Raw genomic sequence first — 6,751 nt, 5'->3', positions numbered from 1 at the left:
GTGGCCGAGTTTGAGGCTACTTTTACCAGTCTGTCTAGGTTTGCACCTGAACTGGTGGCGTCTGAGGAACGCCGTTGCTATGAGTTTGAGCGGAAGTTGAGGCGGGGCCTCAAGTTGAGAGTTGGTGGGTCTTATATTCGAGAGTATAGACACCTAGTGGACGCTGCAGCTCATATGGAGCTTATGATGCAGGAGGAGGATGAGGGTCAGAGAGGCTCCAAGAGGAGCCAGGATAGTCAGAGTGATGGCAGGAGGCAGAGGGGTTCTAACCCTCAGCAGTCTCAGGGTGCAGTCTCTAGATCGACCTTTCCAGTGCCTAGTGTAGGCTCGGGGAGAGGCAGTCAGGGAGAATTCACTTGTTACAAGTGTGGCCAGCTGGGTCACAAGGTTTCTGTTTGCCCGCAGAAGGGTGGGGGTCAGAAAGCTGCTTCTTCTTCAGCTAGACCGCCGAGTCAGAGTTTGGGCAGGGGGCAGCTCTTGATTTGTTATCAGTGTGGACAACCTGGGCACATGAAGAGGTTTTGCCCACAGTTGAGTGCCACTTCGGGAGCGTCTGGTTCTAGGCAGACGCAGGGTTTTCAGCCAGCTCAGTCTGTGCAGGCCTCGAGGGCCAATCCGGGAGCTTCGTCATCCCAGTCTGTGCAGCAGTCTTTTGCTCCGAGAGGTGAGCAGGTAGACCAGGGGCCTACGGGACGCGTGTATGCTGTTACCGCGCAGGATTTAGTACCAGCTCCATCAGTAGTGAGAGGTACTTTTTTATTTTGCAACTCGGTTGCTAATGTGTTGATAGACACGGGTGCATCTCATTCTTTTGTATCTGCTGCATTTGCATCTGTTTTGGAATTGGAGTTAGCACAGTTAGCATCTCCTATTTGTGTGGTATCGCCTTTGGGTGGTGAGTTGATTCTGAAACAGGGTGTTAGAGGATGTGATATAGAGGTCGCCGACTATAGGCTTCCTTTTCCGTTTGTTGTCATGCCCATGAAGGGTTTTGATGTTATTTTGGGTATGGACTGGTTATCGTCATACCGGGCTGTTATTGATTGCTACCGCCAGAGGGTTACATTGTGTACCTTGAGCGGGGAGTGGTTCCATTTCTTGGGAGACCGGGTTGGTAGTGTTTTGCCACCGGGGTATGATTCGCGAGGGCGAAGTGAGCTTAGTGGTCTACTTGCTAGCTTTGAGAGTGGTGAGAGTGGTGAGACCCAGCATGTATTGCCGAGGGTGGTTTGTGAGTATTCGGATGTCTTTCCCGAAGATCTTGTTAGTTTGCCACCTCACCGAGAGATAGAGTTCTCTATTGATTTAGTGCCTGGTACGGCACCGATTTCTATGGCACCTTACCGTTTTGCTCCAGCAGAGTTGGTTGAGTTGAAAGTTCAGCTTCAGGAATTGCTCGATAAGGGCTTTGTTCGCCCTAGTGTTTCACCGTGGGGAGCACCGGCCCTCTTTGTTAAAAAGAAAGATGGTGCCTTGAGATTGTGTATAGACTACCGGAAGTTGAATCGGGCTACGGTTAAGAATAAGTACCCTATGCCCCGTATAGATGATTTGTTTGACCAGTTGAAGGGTTCCCGTTGTTTCTCTAAGATAGACTTGAGATCGGGTTACCATCAGTTGAGGGTCAGGGAGGAAGATATTCCTAAGACGGCATTCCGTACGCGGTATGGCCATTACGAGTTTCTGGTGATGCCATTCGGACTTACCAATGCACTGGCAGTCTTTATGGACTTGATGAACCGGATTTTCCGGGAGTTCTTAGATCGATTTGTGGTTGTCTTTGTGGATGACATCCTTATCTATTCGTCTTCTGAGGAGGAGCACGAGGCACACTTGAGAGTGGTGCTTGAGTTACTTAGAGCCCATAGGCTGTATGCCAAGTTTGGAAAGTGTGAGTTCTGGCTGGGGGAAGTCAAGTTCTTAGGCCATGTGGTATCCGGGGAAGGGGTGTCTGTTGATACATCCAAGGTTGAGGCAGTGCAAGATTGGGCACAGCCTAAGAGTGTGTTTGAGATCCGCAGTTTTCTGGGATTAGCTGGGTATTACCGTCGGTTTGTGAAAGATTTCTCCAGGTTAGCGTCACCGTTGACCAGATTGACTCGGAAGGGAGTCAAGTTTGTGTGGAGTGAGACTTGTGAAAAGTCGTTCCAAGAGTTGAAAGTTAGATTGACTACCGCTCCGGTGTTGATTATTCCGGAGAGAGGGTTGGGTTATGCGGTTTATTGTGATGCCTCACGAGAGGGTTTGGGTTGTGTGTTGATGCAAGAGGGGAAAGTGGTAGCTTATGGCTCACGTCAGTTGAAAATACACGAGAAAAATTACCCTACACACGACCTAGAGTTAGCAGCTGTGATCTTTGCCTTGAAAATCTGGAGGCACTACCTTTATGGTGAGAGGTTCGAGGTATTCTCGGATCATAAGAGTTTGAAGTATCTGTTTACACAGAGAGACTTGAATCTGAGGCAGAGGAGATGGATGGAGTTCATCGAGGACTATGATTTTGAGTTACATTATCATCCGGGAAAGGCCAATGTTGTGGCCGATGCCCTTAGTAGGAAAACCATTAGTGATGTAGCTTGTATAGCCATCCGGGAATGGGAGATGTTGGGAGCACTTGGCGAGTTTGATTTGCTACTGGGCGAATCTGTTGAGGCTGCGGCCTTGTTTTCTGTTGTTGCGCAGCCTACACTTGTGATTAGAGTGTTAGAGGCACAGAGAGGTGACCTTGAGGTAGAATCCCTCCGAGAAAAGATCTCCAGTGGGAAAGTTGAGAAGGGTTTGACGGTGTATCCCGACCTGAGTGTGAGATACCGAGACCGTTTGTTTGTACCGGAGGCTTGCCGAGAGGAAGTACTCCGAGAGTTTCACCATTCGCGCCTTGCGGTGCATCCGGGAGGTACTAAGATGTATCAGGATTTGGGTCGCCAGTTTTGGTGGCGGGGTATGAAAAGAGATGTGGCTGTTTTCGTATCGAAATGCCTTACTTGCCAGCAAGTGAAGGCCGAGCATCAGAGGCCAGCGGGTTTGTTGCAACCCTTGCCTATAGCCGAGTGGAAATGGGAGCATGTCACTATGGACTTCGTTGTAGGTCTTCCGAGGACTCAACGGGGTAGTGATGCTATTTGGGTGGTTGTAGACCGGTTGACTAAGTCGGCGCACTTTATTCCTATGCGCGTGAGAGATTCGGTAGATCATCTTGCCGACTTGTATATTCGGGACGTAGTGAGATTGCACGGGGTCCCAGTGACGATTGTCTCAGATAGAGATCCTCGTTTTACTGCTAGGTTGTGGCAGAGTTTGCAGAGTGCCTTGGGCACTAAGTTGACCTTTAGTACGGCTTATCATCCTCAGACTGACGGGCAGTCCGAGCGTACTATTCAGATCCTCGAGGATATGCTTCGGGGTTGTGTCCTGGACTTCAGTGGGACGTGGGAGAGGCACTTGCCATTGGTAGAGTTTGCCTACAACAACAGTTTTCAGTCTAGCATCGGTATGGCACCGTTTGAGGCCTTGTATGGCCGACCGTGTAGGTCTCCAGTTTGTTGGGCCGAGGTGGGTGATGCACCTTTGTTGGGTCCGGAGTTGGTTAGAGAGACGACGGAGAAAGTTGAGCTTATCCGTAAGAGGCTTGTTACAGCCCAGAGTCGACAAAAGAGTTATGCCGACCGTAGGAGGAGGCCTTTGGCGTTTGAGGTAGGTGATCATGTCTTTCTGAAAATATCACCTAGGCGAGGCCTGATGAGGTTTGGGAAGAGTGGAATTGCACTTTGGGTGGGAGATAATTCACCCATACCAGTTTACTAACAGTAGACTGCTCACTAGCCTCTAAATCTGTATACTTATAGAGGGTGGAAACAATATACTAACCAGATTGTGCTGCTAACAGAACTGGTTTATCCTTTTCATTTCTATTTAGTGATAGACCCAGACATAACTCCCCTCTAAGCTTGTTGAGTTCCTCCTTCTCCCAAACAAATAAATTCCTTCTGAAGCTAATTTCCCAACCACCAGTACTATCTTGCTTTTCAACAAAAGACCTTAAAGAACCTCCTCTATTAATGGATAACCTAAACAACCTGGGAAATTTCTCTTTGAAACAACCATCACCACACTATTTATCCTGCCAAAGCCTCACTTTGTTCCCATTACCCACGCTAATCTGAACATTGATTGTGAAAAAATTGAACATCATAGGCCTGTGCTCTGCAGCAGCTAAAATATCACTCCACAACTTTGATGCCCTCTTACCTTAGTTCAAAGTCAGAAACCATACTCTCCCATTTAGATTGCATTTACTATAGACCACCTTTTTCCATAAAGCCTCATCTTCATTAGCAAACCTCCACCACCACTTTATCAAGAGACAATATAGCGATCCCGGATTTACCCTTGTTGTACAGTGATCCGGACATGTGTCCGTGGATGTTGGATGTTGTTTATTATCTTGTTTGCATCCTTTTTACTTTGTATATTGAGTATGGGATGTGTTGGGCAGGTTTGTTACAGGTTGGTTGTGTTTGGGAGCCTAGTGTTGCTGCCCAGATTTTTGGTTCTTCGCTCGAGCGAGGAGTTTGTCGCTCGAGCGAGAGTAGTGTTGCCCCGGTTCTGGACCTGAGAGTTGTAGTTTCTGGCTCGAGCGAGCTTTTCGTGGCTCGAGCGGTCTGGGTTTTTCTTCGCTCGATCGAGGACTTCTTGGCTCGAGCGAGAGTTTTCTGTGTCTGGTCGCTCGAGCGACCAATCCTTCGCTCGAGCGAGAGTGTTTTATATCAGCGGACAGCAGCGATTTTAAACTTAACTTTTTCACTTTCTTTTGCATCCAAAACCTAAATCCGAGACCCTCTCACTCTAAACTTACACTCTCTCTAAGATTTCATCTCCCTAGAGTGTGAATCTAGCCTAGGGCCTTTGTTAAAAAGATAGAGGGTGTTGAGAGCTTCGTTTTAATCTGAAAAAGTTTGGATTTGGAGCAAGTTGATCTTGGAGTCTTCATCTCCTTTTGGGCTAAAACTTCGAGGTAGGGATATCCTACTCCTCTCTATGGGTTTTGTCTTTAAATTTTGGTATTTTGAGATGTTGGGCTTGGTTTGGTAATTTTGTGAAAGTTTGGGGCTTTTGTGTAATTTTACAAAAGTTGGGGTTTTATTCATAATAAACCTAGATGCATGTTTGGCATAGAAAAATCGAATGATTGTTGAATCATTGATGAAAATGGGACCTAAGGGTTGAAATGGTAATTATGGAAAATGGCCTAATTACATTGTTTAATTAAGTGGGATAATTAATTGGTGAGAAATGAGGAAATGAAATGTTGATTGAACATCCATTTGTGCATTTATTTTCTGTTTTAGAAATAACAGCTTTGGGCTATCGGTGGAGGATAGTCGTGATTGTTGTAGACAATGCATGATGATTAGGTAAACGGAAACTAATCAATGGAATGTGTCATGGAACTTGACGGTTGATAGAATACATTAATTGTGTGTATTGTGTGATTGTATATAGAACCAATGTGTTTATATACGTTATGTGTAGAGGAGGAGATAGGGGATGTACTCCGCGGTTTAGGGGAAGATAGGGGATGTACCTCTAAACCGGATAGGTATTTGGAGGAGATAGGGGATGTACTCCGTAGACAGAGCTCATATGCTTGTCTAGAGAAGTGAAGATAGAGCTCATATGCTTATCTTTGTGAAGTGAAGTGTGGATACAGCTTGTATGCTTATCTGTGGATATTGTTGATATACATATCTGTTGTAGAGTGTGGATACAGCTTGTATGCTTATCTGTGGATATTGTTGATATACATATCTGTTGAGAATGTGGATATAGCTTTTATGCTTATCTGAATGTGAGATATAGTTTTTATACATATCTGTGGAAATGATGATAGAGCTAGTATGCTTATCTGTTGAAAAAGGGAAAATGAAAAGTAATTGGGACTTGTAAGTCGTTGACATAAATATGTAATTTATGTGATTGTATCAGCGTTGACCAACTATCAATTGCTAATGTTTTAGTCATTGTCCATGGTTGGTTTAGTGTATTTCTACTGGGCTGTGGCTCACCCTATATGGGAATATCATTTTCAGGTGCAGGAAGCATGCCACCTCCAAGGACATAGCTGGGAGGCTAGTGGCGGGCATAGTCTTGTCGTTTTACTTTTGATGTATTACATGTAATTTCAAGCCAAGGGCTTAATGTGTAAACGAGTTAGAACTCTTCGTTGTAACCAAGTGTTAACTTGGAAAGCTGTAAGCCCGTAGGGCATTTTGTTATGAGGTTAACATGTAATACTTATGTAATGGAATTCTAATGAATGAAAGGAATGCGGTTAGTTTAAATGCAAATGCATGTCTTATCTGATGGGTTTATTGTTATTATTTTGAGGGCGTTACAGACAATCATTAAAATCTCTAGTTCTTCTAATCCCCAGCCCTCCTTGCATCTTGCTCTTAAGAACCTCCTTTCACTTCACCAAGTGTAATTTCCTCTTCAAATCTGGTCCTCCCCATAGAAAAGCAGCCTGAATTCTTTCAATCTCCTTTGTTATTCGTGCTGGCATGTTAAATAAAGAGAGATAGTACACTGGGAAATTAGATAACACAGCCTTGATCAATGTCAACCTACCAGCAAATGATAAAAGCCTTCTACTCCATCCAGTGAGCTTTAGCTTGACCTTATCAACAATTAGCTTCCAAGATTTCTTCCTACCTGGGCTAGCACTCAATGGCACCCATACTAATCAAAACAG

The sequence above is a fragment of the Camellia sinensis genome, chromosome 1, assembly GCF_055761805.1.
Source record: "Camellia sinensis isolate YWXY chromosome 1, ASM5576180v1, whole genome shotgun sequence".
In the NCBI taxonomy this organism is placed as follows: Eukaryota; Viridiplantae; Streptophyta; class Magnoliopsida; order Ericales; family Theaceae; genus Camellia; species Camellia sinensis.
This window is presented reverse-complemented; position numbering follows the sequence as displayed.